Raw genomic sequence first — 12664 nt, forward strand, 5'->3', positions numbered from 1 at the left:
AAGAAAGAAAGAAAGAAAGAAAGAAAGAAAGAAAGGAAGAAAGAAAGAAAGAGAGAGAGAGAAAAAAAAGAAAGGAAGGAAGGAAGGAAGAAAGAAAGAAAGAAAGAAAAGAAGAATGGAGGGAGGGAAGGAAGGAAGGAAGGAAGGAAGGAAGGAAGGAAGGAAGAAGGAAGAAGGAAGGAAGACTCAAATGGAAACACCAGGATAATTTACTAGCGTTTGGAAGGAGTGGGGCAGGCTAGGAGAAAAACCTCAATTCCTTCCCGGAGGAAAACGAAGGCGAGAAAAAAAAGCCATGCCACTCAGTCTGTCACAGAGATGAGCCACATGGCTGACATACCACCACTCTGAAAAGCACAAAGCTTTAGAGAAAGAGTAAGGAAGTTCAAAATGTTGTGCATGGAGGAGAGGGAGCCCAAAGTGCAAAGGAAAGCAAGCTCAGAAAACAGAGAGAAGAGAGAAAGGTTTGCTTTCCTGAATGGCTCAGAAAAGCAAACTGGCCAAGACCTATACAACCTTGGATGACTTCGGTCCTTAAGTTTCTACCCAGGAAGTTTCTCTTCTGGGGAGGAAATGCCCAGTATCTTGCTGAAGGACTAGTTATTCTGCCCATCTCTTTAGCATGGCTTAAAGTGAGCACACCTCCCTTGACCAAGTGGTTGAACCAGCCTTGCTGGAATGTAGGTCTTCTCCCAAGCCAGAGACCCTAGTTCCTTCACCAGGAGGTCCCGCCACCCCAGACTCCAACAGAGGCACTGAACATCAGTTAACATGGTTTATAGGAATACAGCAGGACAACGTTAACACAGGAATCTGATTAAAGAGAGGTGAGTTAGGAGAATTCTTATTAAAGCAGTATAGTGGGACAAACTGTCATCAACAACTCAGTGACTTCTAGCAACAGCATTCTTTGTCACTTTCACAAGTTTGTAGTTTGTCTGCTTCTGGATGAAATCGCTTGGGTTTTGGTTCAAAGCCATAAGGTAAGTTCAAGCCTGTTCCACACATCTTCCTGGAAGGAACAACTTTCGGGATTATTCTTCTTGTAACAGATCCCAGAAGAAAAGGCATCATATGACCAAGCCTAAATCCAAGGAATGGGTAGTTGACCTCATCTACTATGGAAGGCTGAAAATCACACAGCACAAAATAAATAAGTAGCCAGGAGTGCACAATTAAGAAAAATCATTCATTCTATCACACACAAGTATAAAAGATAAAATTGCAAAATGAACTACAAAATAAATCTCCTCTACCCTATCTACACATTCTTTCATTCAGAGACAACTCTTAGCAATGTGTTTTGCACATCTTTTCATGATAATATCACAAACTCCCTTTAAAATTAAGTTATCCACTTAATTTTATCACCCAATTATAGCATTCTATAGATGCTTTTCTTCATCTTTGATCACTAAATTTATGCCTATGAGCTCATCATTCAAAGCATCATTGTGACTACCTCAAATTCATTATCAACAGACATTTAAACAGTTAGAATATTTTGTAATTATACCCAGTAGTATAATAATATAAGAATATTGTATATGTGTTTATGTAAATGTCATTTGTATCTACAAAATCAATAAACTGTGCAAATACTATTTATATCTATAGTATAAGTACAATAATATTGAAATATTGGTTTAAAGAACATATGGAATTTATAATTCAACTTTATATTATATTCATGGAAAGACTTTATTATTCACTATGAAGTACCCTTTTTATAGAATTTTATACAATTGTGAATATTCTGTGAAAACTGACAAATGAAAACACAGTGAGAAATTGAGCTGGAGTCAGAAACAGAGGCCCAATTAAGTTTAAAGGTGTGTATATGGAAAAGGTTTTCCTCCTTCACTGGCTGTCCTGGAACTCACTCTGTAGACCAAGCTTGCCTCAAATTCAGAGATCCCCTGCACCACCACTTCCTGGTTCTTTCTCTGTCTTAAAAGCAAGGGGAAGGCAGGAAGGCACTGAAGAGTATCATCAAAGGGGACCTGTTCAATAGACTGTTTCAAAGATCACTCTGGTTGCTGCACAGAAAGTGAAGTAAAATGGACCAATAGCAGATTACAAACAAATGTGTAGATGTAACGGTCTTATTAAATAAGAAACACAGAGCCAAATGCAGAGTTAAAAGCCCAAGAGGTCAGAGCAGTAGCTAAGAGCTGAGACTTAAAACCACCTTCTTACCGTTCCTGCCACTGCCATCCTTCCCCTCAGAAAGAGGCCTACTTCCTGTGTGTCTGTCTTTTTATTGACTTTCTGGTCTGCCTTCTTATTGGTTGTAAACACAACCACATGACCTCCTCATCGCTGCATATCTATACAGACCTCTAGGTCTCTATAGTTGGTATTGAGATTAAAGGCGTGTGTCTCCATGCTGGCTGTATCCTTGAACACACAGAGATCTGCCTGCCATGTGATTAGGATTAAAGTCTGTGCCACCACCATCTGGCTTCTGCTATGCCTTGCTATTAGCTCTGACCCCCAGGCAACTTTATTTATTAACATACAAATAAAATCACATTTCAGTACAAATAAAATATCACCATACAAACATGTAAAACTAAGACAGGCCCATCTCTTCCTGCTGTACTATCCAAAAGAAACCATTTCTAGAGAAGCCAGAAGCAGTTCTGTGACCTGCTGGCAAGTCCACAAGTTGCTGGCTGATGCAGGCACTCTTCTCTCAAGACCAGCTTTCCAGTCACATTTTCATGAGCCCTTAAGGGTGACAGTGATCTCCATGAAAGTCACATTGTGAAATGGAACAATGCCTTTTATAAAATGGATACGATGAACATTATATTATTTTAATACATAAATATTAAAATATAATTTGGTAAAACATACACAACAAAAACTGAAGCATTATTAAAATAGAATGCAGTGTTCCATGGTAATATTTTATAGTCTTATAGATGTGGTACAATTGTTCCAGCAGACGGTGACTCAAATATTAAATTTAAGTACACAAGAAATTAAATGTAATCCATGCATTTTCTTAAATAAATTGTGTATATGGATTGTTTGTTTATAACTAAAATAATCTTCAATATTAAAGCTTTGTCAGTCTTGGCAGCAAGTGTGTTTACCTGCTCCCTGGGTTTTCAACATGTGGGTTGCTACCTCTTAGGGGGTTGAACAACTTTTTCACAGGGGTCACTTAAGACCATCAGAAAAAACATATATTTACATTGCAATTTATAACAGTAGCAAAATTACAGTTATGAAGTAGTAACAAAAATAATTGTATGGTGGGGGGGTCATCATAACATGAGGAACTATATTAAAGGGTCCCAGTATTAGAATGGTTGAGAACTACTGATGTAGAGAATTCTGAAGTCAAACCTTTTCTAGCTGTTTTCTGTATTTATGTGCCATCTTGTGTGTGAATTATTCTGATAACCAAATCAATCAGCTAAGCTGAGAGTGCTAATTTTATTTTGAAGGCCACCTGCTTTTGATAAGTTTCAACATAAAGCCCTGTTAAGACATTTATTTCGTGTCCTGAAATTCAACTATTGCCTAAGAGTCCCTGTAAAGTACTAAAGGTGACCACCCAGTCATAACCCTGTGTAGGTGCAGAAGTCAGAATCACCAGGAGTGGAAGGTAATGATAAAAAAAAAAAAAAAAATGGAGTGGAGTCGAAGAAAAATTACCACGTCCATCCGTGAACTTTGATGTGGGGTATGTAGAATCTGAGAATGGTATTCTGGTTTAATTTTGTTTGGTTTGGTTTTGGTTTGAGTTTGGGTTTTCTGAGAGACTGTCTTTGTATGTAGCCCAGGCTATCCCTAAACACAATCCTCTTGTCTCCCAAGTGCTAGGATTGTGTGCATCAGCACATTCAGCTTAGAATGTGTATGATAGTGTGAGTATTTTCAATGTGATAAAATAAGATTATATAAGTGATCGAGATTATGAAAATGCAAATATTATGAGTGTTTGGTACTAAACAGCTCTTTAATTTTTTATGTTGTTGTAACATATATCTACATTTCTGTATCTGTCTAGCTTTTACCTTTTATTCCTTGTTATTTTTCCCACATCTCTCAGTCTTTTACATATGGCTTAAATATTTTTTTGGGAGAAGGAAAATGCATTGAGTTTTCTCAAGTGTAGATACCTGGCAATGTCTTTTGTTGCCCTAACACCAAGAGACAAAACACCTTCTCTTCAGAAGTTGTCACTCGAGTTTTCCCCCGGACTTTGGCATTTCAGCAAAGAAATCCAAAGTCACAGTTGTCGTTTTTTTAGGTAACCTGTTGCAATTTTTCAAGAAGTATTATTTATTTGTTCCAATGTCTGTTTTGGTTGTGTATTTTATGTTTCATCATTAAAATTATTATGCATATGCTGTCCAAATCCCTTCCTCTGATTTCCATTTTACTATGATCTTTTTCCAATCTTTTTCTTTGACTTAAGTTGTCTGTGTCACACATTTGAATATCTGTGTATCTGCTTTTTGTTTCAGTCACTGGATTTAATGTGGTCAAGGAAAAGCAGTTCTCTTCCTCGTTTTCTGAGCATCTGCCATCTCCTCTACCATTTGTTGTCTCTATGGTTTGGTGATAAATTGCTTCTCAGGGTTGCTGGCATTTCTCAGGACATGCAGCCATGTGCATGTTAGCTTGCAGTGTTTGTATCTGTGTGTTCAGCTCTCCTGTGTGTTTTATCTTGTTCATTTTCCTTCTCTTCCATGCAATGGCATTTTTCATTACCAAAAAAAAAAATTATTCACACCTACAAAACTATACAGAAAACAATACAACAAATGCCTATCCTGGTAAGTGTAAACAGAGTGTTATAAATAGGAATCCTCTCTCCACCATTCCTAAAATATTTTCAACGTCATTTCATAAACATCTCCATATCTTTCTACTTGTGAATATTCAATAACAAATGCATTTGCACATCACATATGAGGGTGCACATTGTGTTTACATGTAAAATGTTACATATGAAAGGTACCTTTTTGACAGTTAGGAGTCCTGAGGTCCTGAAGTCCCCCTATTTTGGGGGGTTTGGGTTGAGTTGGATTGGGTTTGAGATTACGTTGGCCCAGTGTAATCGCAGGAACCATAAGAGGTAGAGGCAAGAAGGTTGAATTCAGAAATTGAAAGTTACAATGGAGCCAGGGATTCGAATTGTGGGCTAGGAGCTAGGGGAAAAAAAATTGTCTCCTAGGAGAGAAAACTGGAAAAGGGAAGAAAGCAGATTCTCCCCTGAAGTGTCTGCACTCCTCTGATACCTTGATGGAAGAATCTCTGCCTCCACCCTGTATTAGAAAAAAATGTATGTGAATTTAAGTCTCATTTGTGGTAATTCATTGTAGCAGCAGCAAGAAACTAAAAGTGCAAAAATGAATTGTCTCCTCATGGAACTCGGTGCTGTACAGTATCATGCCCAGCTTTGCAGTTTAGATCTTGAAGATCTCTGCATTAAAGGCTTGGTTGCCAGCCTGACATGGCATTGGGAAAGAACTTTTAAGAAGTGGGACCTGGTAGGAAGGAGTTAAGCCTCTAAAGGAGACACTGGATACCTAGCACCTTCCTCTTTCTTGTTTCCCAGGTGCATGATGTAAGAGAACCCCCACCACATGTTCCTACCACAATGTTATACTTCACAACAGCTCCAGAAACAGTAAGGTTAACCAATGATTGAACCTTCCAAAACTATGAGCTTTTTCCTTTTCACAAGTTGACTATCTCAGGCATTTTGTTACAGTAATGGCAAGCTGAGCAATGTATTCAGATATTAGTGGAAATCATTCAGAGCCTCAATGGTGAACAGCCTACACAGGAAAACTAAACACTGCTGAGGGAACACTCTTGGCAGCCAGAAATAATGGTACTGGTAGATTAAAGCACTCACAGAGGAATTTGGCTTGAGGCAGTGAAGCTGTTTGCTAGGGTGATGGATGACTAAAGGGAAGCTCTGCACACCCATTGTCCTGTTTCCTCTTTACCTCACCTCCCTCCATACTGTAGAAGACTCCACTTCCAAACCAGGCCTTCGGGAGAACGGGGACTCTGCACCAAGGTAGGTTATGCCTATACTTCCCTCTGCTCTGGAACTGCACCACCTCTGTGTAGCCGTTTTACTCAATGTGGTGGCTGACTATTCTTTCTTTTTTTTTTTTTTTTCAGTTTCTCACTGTTTCCTTTTAAAGCTTTCTGCTAGCAATGGTGGCTTCTAAAATACATTTCTCATCTACAAATATTGGAATTTGGAGAACATATTTCCGAATTACCCATCACGGTTATAAATATTTACATTATGATTGATATTTTAAGTGAATTAATTGTATATTTGAGAGAATGGAGCAGAAAATAAATGCTAACCTGTTTCAGAGAAAGAGAGAACTGTTCATTTTATACTATGTGGGATAGGTAGGGATGTCTGCCCATCTTCATCTTGAACTGACTGTGTATCAGAGAGAAAGCAGGGAAGGAAGCAGAGCTCTTGGAACTGGCGAAACTCTTTAAGGGGATAAAGGAATGATGAACCTTTCTCCTAGGGACATTCATATTCATTTAAAGAATTCTACCTTCAGAATGTTCCAGGTGGAGAAAGGTGTAGTAGATAGATAGTCCTTGGTAGAGAAAACTTGGCTTTTTCAGAAAACTGTGTTGGAACATGACCAACACCAGACTGGATGACAAGTGACCTGAGAAGCCAGCTTTGGCCTTCCATACAGATTGCTAAGCAGAGAAACTAGACGCTCACCAGGCCAGGCAGCTTCTGCTGCTGGGGTCACCTAACCCAGTCTTCTTATCACAGTTTATCTGAAATATAATGTAGGGAGTTTGAGTAAGAAGCATTCTCTTTAATCTTTTCCCCCACAAGCCTACAGCTGACACTTGCCCTAATGATAACAATAATAACAACAATGAATGGTAACAACATATAAACCGGCTTCTATGAGCCAGAAACTATGCTATGCATCTTCCACACATATTTTACTTTGGTTTTACAACCATGCTATAAATTCATTGTTATTATCAATTTATATGAATAAGCATGTTGAAAAAAATCAACAAATTGTCCAAGGAGCCACAACTAGGGGAAGGCGTTTGAACCCAGGGCTACTCAACCTCACTGTCCTCTGATGTCTCTTCTGTGTAGGTTTCTTTGATGAAGAACCCTGTGGCTTTAGGCCTCAGTCAATATTGCCATATCATACCAAACATATACAAGCCCCTATCCTTATCCCCATAATGACATTCAAGTTTTTTTTAAAGAAACCCAATGATGAGGTTAGAGAGAGAACTCAGTTGAGAAAGTATTTGCTCTGTAACTATAAGGACTTGAGTTTGAGCCCCGGTACCCACATAATATGTCAGTGATTGTAATCCTGGGGGATATTGGGCCAGGAGGATCTGTAGGGTTTGCTGGCCACCCACATCAGTAAGTTCCAGACAAAAGAGAGACCTTGTCTCAAAAAAAAAATGGTTGGCCTGATCTGGGCTGGTCTACATGTGCACAAATGCACACACAAAGAGAGAAAGGAGGGGAGGGGGGAGAAAGATCTAGTAACGTGTAGCATCTTTTTTCCTTTCCTGGCCCCCGATGCACCATTGCTCATTAGGACTAATTACAAGTTTGAAGCTGAGCGGTGGTGGCGCATGCCTTTAATCCCAGCACTCGGGAGGCAGAGCCAGGCGGATCTCTGTGAGTTTGAGGCCAGCCTGGGCTACCAAGTGAGTTCCAGGAAAGGCGCAAAGCTACACAGGGAAACCCTGTCATGCAAAAACAAAAAAACAAAAACAAATTTGAAAGATCAATGAGAGGTGAAGGAGAAACTAGTTTCCTTCCAGATTTTTAAGATCACTGAGTCTTTTTATTGTTATTAAAATTTGTGAATTTTTGGGTGATTTGCTTTATTTTGTCTGGTGTGTATTAATATGATTAAGAATTTGCTGCGTTTTTCTGGATGTGAAAATATACCAGGCATACCCCAGACAGTAAAACAGGACCCTTTGGAAAGAACTCCTGGGAACGGTGTCTGTCAATACTCGTGATGGGGTGAGGTAAGCAACCTGCCAATATGTTCTAGAAGTGGGCGTGTCAGGGCATCAATACAAAAGGCAGAGCGCCCAAGAAGAAGGGACAGTCTCTGAAGATACACACACTGCTTAGAGCTCTTGGTGTGAGAAAATGGACATCTTTTGGGAGCCTCTGAACCCTAGTTAGATAGAAGAGTCTCTGTTTCCTTCCTATGGATCCTTCTCCTCTTTCATTCCCTCCTTCCCACAGCTCACCTCAGTCTCCCTGCAGCTCAAGCTCATCATAAATACTTGGGCAAATGATTTCCCTTTGTTTTTTGCCCAAGGCTCTTCACCTATGAAATAACAAGCTGCTCCACCAGATCTTTGCTGTCCGCCCCAGCATTACTCAGTTTTATAACTTAATCTCTTGCAAATCAGGGCATGGTGAAGGCGGAGCTGAGAAGCATGCATTTCTCCTGACAGCCAGGAAGATTGCAGCAGCTGGCCCTTTAGCAACCACCCCGAACTTGGCCCCTCTTCATAAGGATTTGTGGTGCCCTGTGCTGCTCTGAGTGCTCCTACACACTAACTTTAGAAGCCACTTGAGGCTGGCTGTCCTCCCAGAACTCCAAGACTAAAATAATCCCCAAACATTTGATGCCCCACCTCAAAATGTCCAAAAGAGCAAAGTACCACAAAGAAACCAAAGTTTTCTAATTCTTAAAGCACTTGGATTTAACAGAGAGGAGAATTATAGAAACTGTGTCCTCCATTTTAAACATTTTATTTATTTATTTATTTATTTATTCATTTGTTTGTTTGTTCGTTCGTTCGTTTGTTTATTTATTTATTTATTTTGGTCTTTTTTGAGGCAGGGTCTCTCTGTGTAGCTTTGTGCCTTTCCTGGAACTCACTAGGTAGACCAGGCTGGCCTGGAATTCACAGAGATCCACCTGGCTCTGCCTCCCGAGTGCTGGGATTAAAGGAGTGTGCCACCACCGCCTGGCCGTTTTAAACATTTTAAAAGCAACATTTTCAATTAAAAATATTTCACGTCTTCCAGCATGCAAAGGATAAATGAGTAGAAAGTAGCTAATATAAATAAATGTACCACATAATATTCAAAGGTATAACAGCCGCATATTAGAAAATACAGTGATAGAGAAGAGACCATTTTAGAGGTCTTCAGACTTACAGGTGAGGTTGCAAATGGCAGTATGCTGTTATAACCCAGCTGGCATAGACACTGATGTTTCACTTTGTTTGACTGTCTCACATGATACCATCTGCATATATGTAGTTGCAGGTTTTTTTTTTCAATATTGATTTTGTGTTTGACTGGCAGAGTGGCTGTGCAAGTGAATTTAACTTGCACATGAATGTAAGGAGAAGCCATAAGCATCGGGTCCTTAGAAGGTGGAGTCAGAGGCATTTGTGAGCTGCCCAACATGAATGCTGGGAACGATAGGCGGGTCCTCTACAAGAACAGCAACCCCTCTAGCCAGCAAGCCACTTCTCCCATACCTCATAGTTATTTTTAAACAATGATAATCTTCAAACAACTTGAATTTTACAAGGTAACAGAGAAAGAATTACTCTAAGGCTCTTGAAGTTAACAATTTTTGATCTAAGTTTTTTGCAATTAGATGTAGTGTGTTTGTGTGTGTGTGTGTGTTTGTGTGTGTGTGTGTGTGTGTGTGTGTGTGTGTGTGTGTGTGTGTGTGTATGTGTTCAGGTTATGTGTAAGGCATATTCCTCTAAGTGGGTGGCATTGGGTCATAGATAGTACCTTCCAATTTATGACCTGTAAACCTGAGTTTGCTAATAAGAATCTGTGAACTATGAACATTTCCACAGGTACCCACCAGGCACAGAAAAAAGTTCAGTATTTTTCTAAACTGGAAAACAAAAAGTAGATGCCAATGAAAAACAATTTCAGGAACATCTGTCAACACATACCACTAGTGACTAACAAAACTTTAAATGTAATTTTTAAGTGAGAGTATGTGTTTTTCATAGATCTGTATACAAAGAATGCCATGTCTCCATGATATCTCAACTTGTTTGACATAATTGACTTTTTGGGGGGGGCTCACACTTTGCTGTGGGGCTGCCCTGTGTATTTTAATGTATTTAGTGTCATCTCTAGCCTCTGCCACTAGATGCCAGCATCACTCCCCTAACAGTGGCAGCCAAATTCTACAGACCTTGCCAAATGCCCTTCCTCTGGAGAGCAAACAGCTCCAGTCGAGAAAGCCTGCTCTGGGAACTATAAGATCTCACTAGAGCTACAGATAAGGTACATAAGATGAGGATATACAGGTGATTTCCATCCCAGAGAAATCAAAGAACACTTATAATGTCATCTCTGTAAAATTAATGACAAGTTAGAAAAATAATATTCAGACTCAATACCATTCTATATCGAAAAGGAAATTTCAACTGATCTAGAATCTGATGAAAAATCTGTGAAAATATTAAAAAATATATGAAGAATATGATTTAACCTTAGGATGAAAAAGATCAATGTGAGTGAACTAGAGATCCTAGAAGGGAAAAGTTCAAATCACTTAACTATGGAATATCCATAATGAAGTACTTATGAAATAACTACACATCACAAGCCAAAGTTTAAAAAGAGAAAGCAAATGTGTTAACTAACTTGTAACAAAGTGAAGGTCAATATCCATAATAAAGAAAAGGCTCAAGGTGATTGTTCTTTGAAACATTAAGATGAAACAGACTAGTAACTCAAAAGGCAACCCACAAAAGAAAACTCAGTATTTGAAATATATTAAAACATCATAATCTGACTCTAGCTCAAGAAAATGAAGGCAAAATCACCATGAGGTATCACCCCATGAGACTGACAAAACTATAGGGATTTTTGAAATGTTAAACTACTGAAGGATGGGTGGGGTCACGGTCATGTTTCTATGAGTCTTTTTGGGAACAATTTAACAGGATCTTATAGGATATAGACTGTGCATACCTATTGCCTAGTGTTCCGTATTTATAAATGTGTCCTATGATGATATTTTATCATGTACATTATATATATACCTTGAAAATATATACCAAATTGTTAATGAAAACTAATTTCAGGGAAAAAATTAGAATGTGAATCTCTATGCATATAATGGTGGTCAAGGTTTTACACAAATATGTGTTCTGTAACTTTTACTATATTACATAATTTCATATTATATATGTTTAAATAGTTTAAAAAAGTGGCTTCTAAAATCTTTGGTTTTAGTTCTAAAATACTATGGCTTAAGTCTAGTTTACAAATAAATTCTCAAAGGTAACTCACCATGTTTTATGTTCATACCACAGATTCCTTTAAGAAAAGTGAAGGGTGGGGGAAGGCAATCCCCACACCCCAGCAATCCCAGGGCTGGGGAGGTTGAGGAAAGAAAATTAGTAGTTCCAGGTCAACCCATACCACAAGAGACCCTATCTCCATAAAAACAAAAACAAAAACAAAAAATAAGAAAAGCTAAGATGAAGATAGGAAAAGGAGAAGGGCCAGGCAACTCTGTAAATCCTCTGGATGTTTGGTTCCTGCCTTAGATGACTAGGCTGGGCCTCCCAGCATCTTTTAATGTCAGGTGGTCTCTGACTAAGAAAGGTTGATTGCTCTGACCGAGATCACGCTGGCCTAGGAAAGAAGGAAGCCAGAAAACACAATTTAATCAACCAACGGGGAAGATGTGATTGCTGTTCTGTCTGTCAGAGATGTCCTGGTACCACAAGCTGATAGAGAAATACTGCTTTATCTTAGAAGCCTTGGGACAGAGAGTGGGGAAACAGCCACCAGGCAGCACAAGCCTTCAAACCTGCACAAAGCAAAACTGCTGAGCATTCATTCTGTATCAGGTTCTGCAGTGCTGTCTGATGTAACCCTCCTGGCAGCCTTAAGAGAAGGTACCATTACTGTCACTGCTTGCAAATGAGGACGCTGAGGCTCAGAGACCGTGGGAACATGTCCCAAAGCCATCTAGGTAGTAAGCAATGACATTTGTCATATGACTTCACAACCTGTCTTAATTACTGCATATTGAACAGTGTTTGAATAATAGTGTTTTTAAAAACTGCCCTCTGAGTAGGGAGAACTAAACTAAGATGGTAGGTGCTGAAGTGACTCCAAGATCACTGGTAGGAGGCAGCGATAAAGCTGCCTGTTTGGGGAATGTGGAATGGTTTCTAATACTTCATTACTGGAACAGAGTCTATGAGGAACCATGGCACGCTGGTTGATACAGCTGAGAAGATAATGGAGTCTCAATGGGAATCATGCCTGTGCAGGCATGTCTGACAAGACAGGAGACAGATGAGCCATGCCCATTTGCCTGAACGCCTCCGAGTCTCCTGAGAAGTGAGCCATGTTAAAAGGAGTGGGTTGTGAGTTTGACTCAACACAAATATCTTAGTCATCTGATCATAAGTCACTGTGATTCAGGTGGTACAAGAAGGTCGACCGTGTGTCAGTCAAATTGTTCCCATGTCAAACAACCAACTGGTTTCAAGTTACTTCTAATAGCTGAAAGAATCACTTTAATAAAAGTCAATTGAACACTAATTTGAGAGCCCTCTAGCCTGAACTTAAACAGACAGGGTGGTTAGAGGAAATTGTGTAGACTCACTAAGAACACCAAGT

This window comes from Onychomys torridus, chromosome 1 (assembly GCF_903995425.1).
Source record: "Onychomys torridus chromosome 1, mOncTor1.1, whole genome shotgun sequence".
NCBI classification, from domain to species: domain Eukaryota; kingdom Metazoa; phylum Chordata; class Mammalia; order Rodentia; family Cricetidae; genus Onychomys; species Onychomys torridus.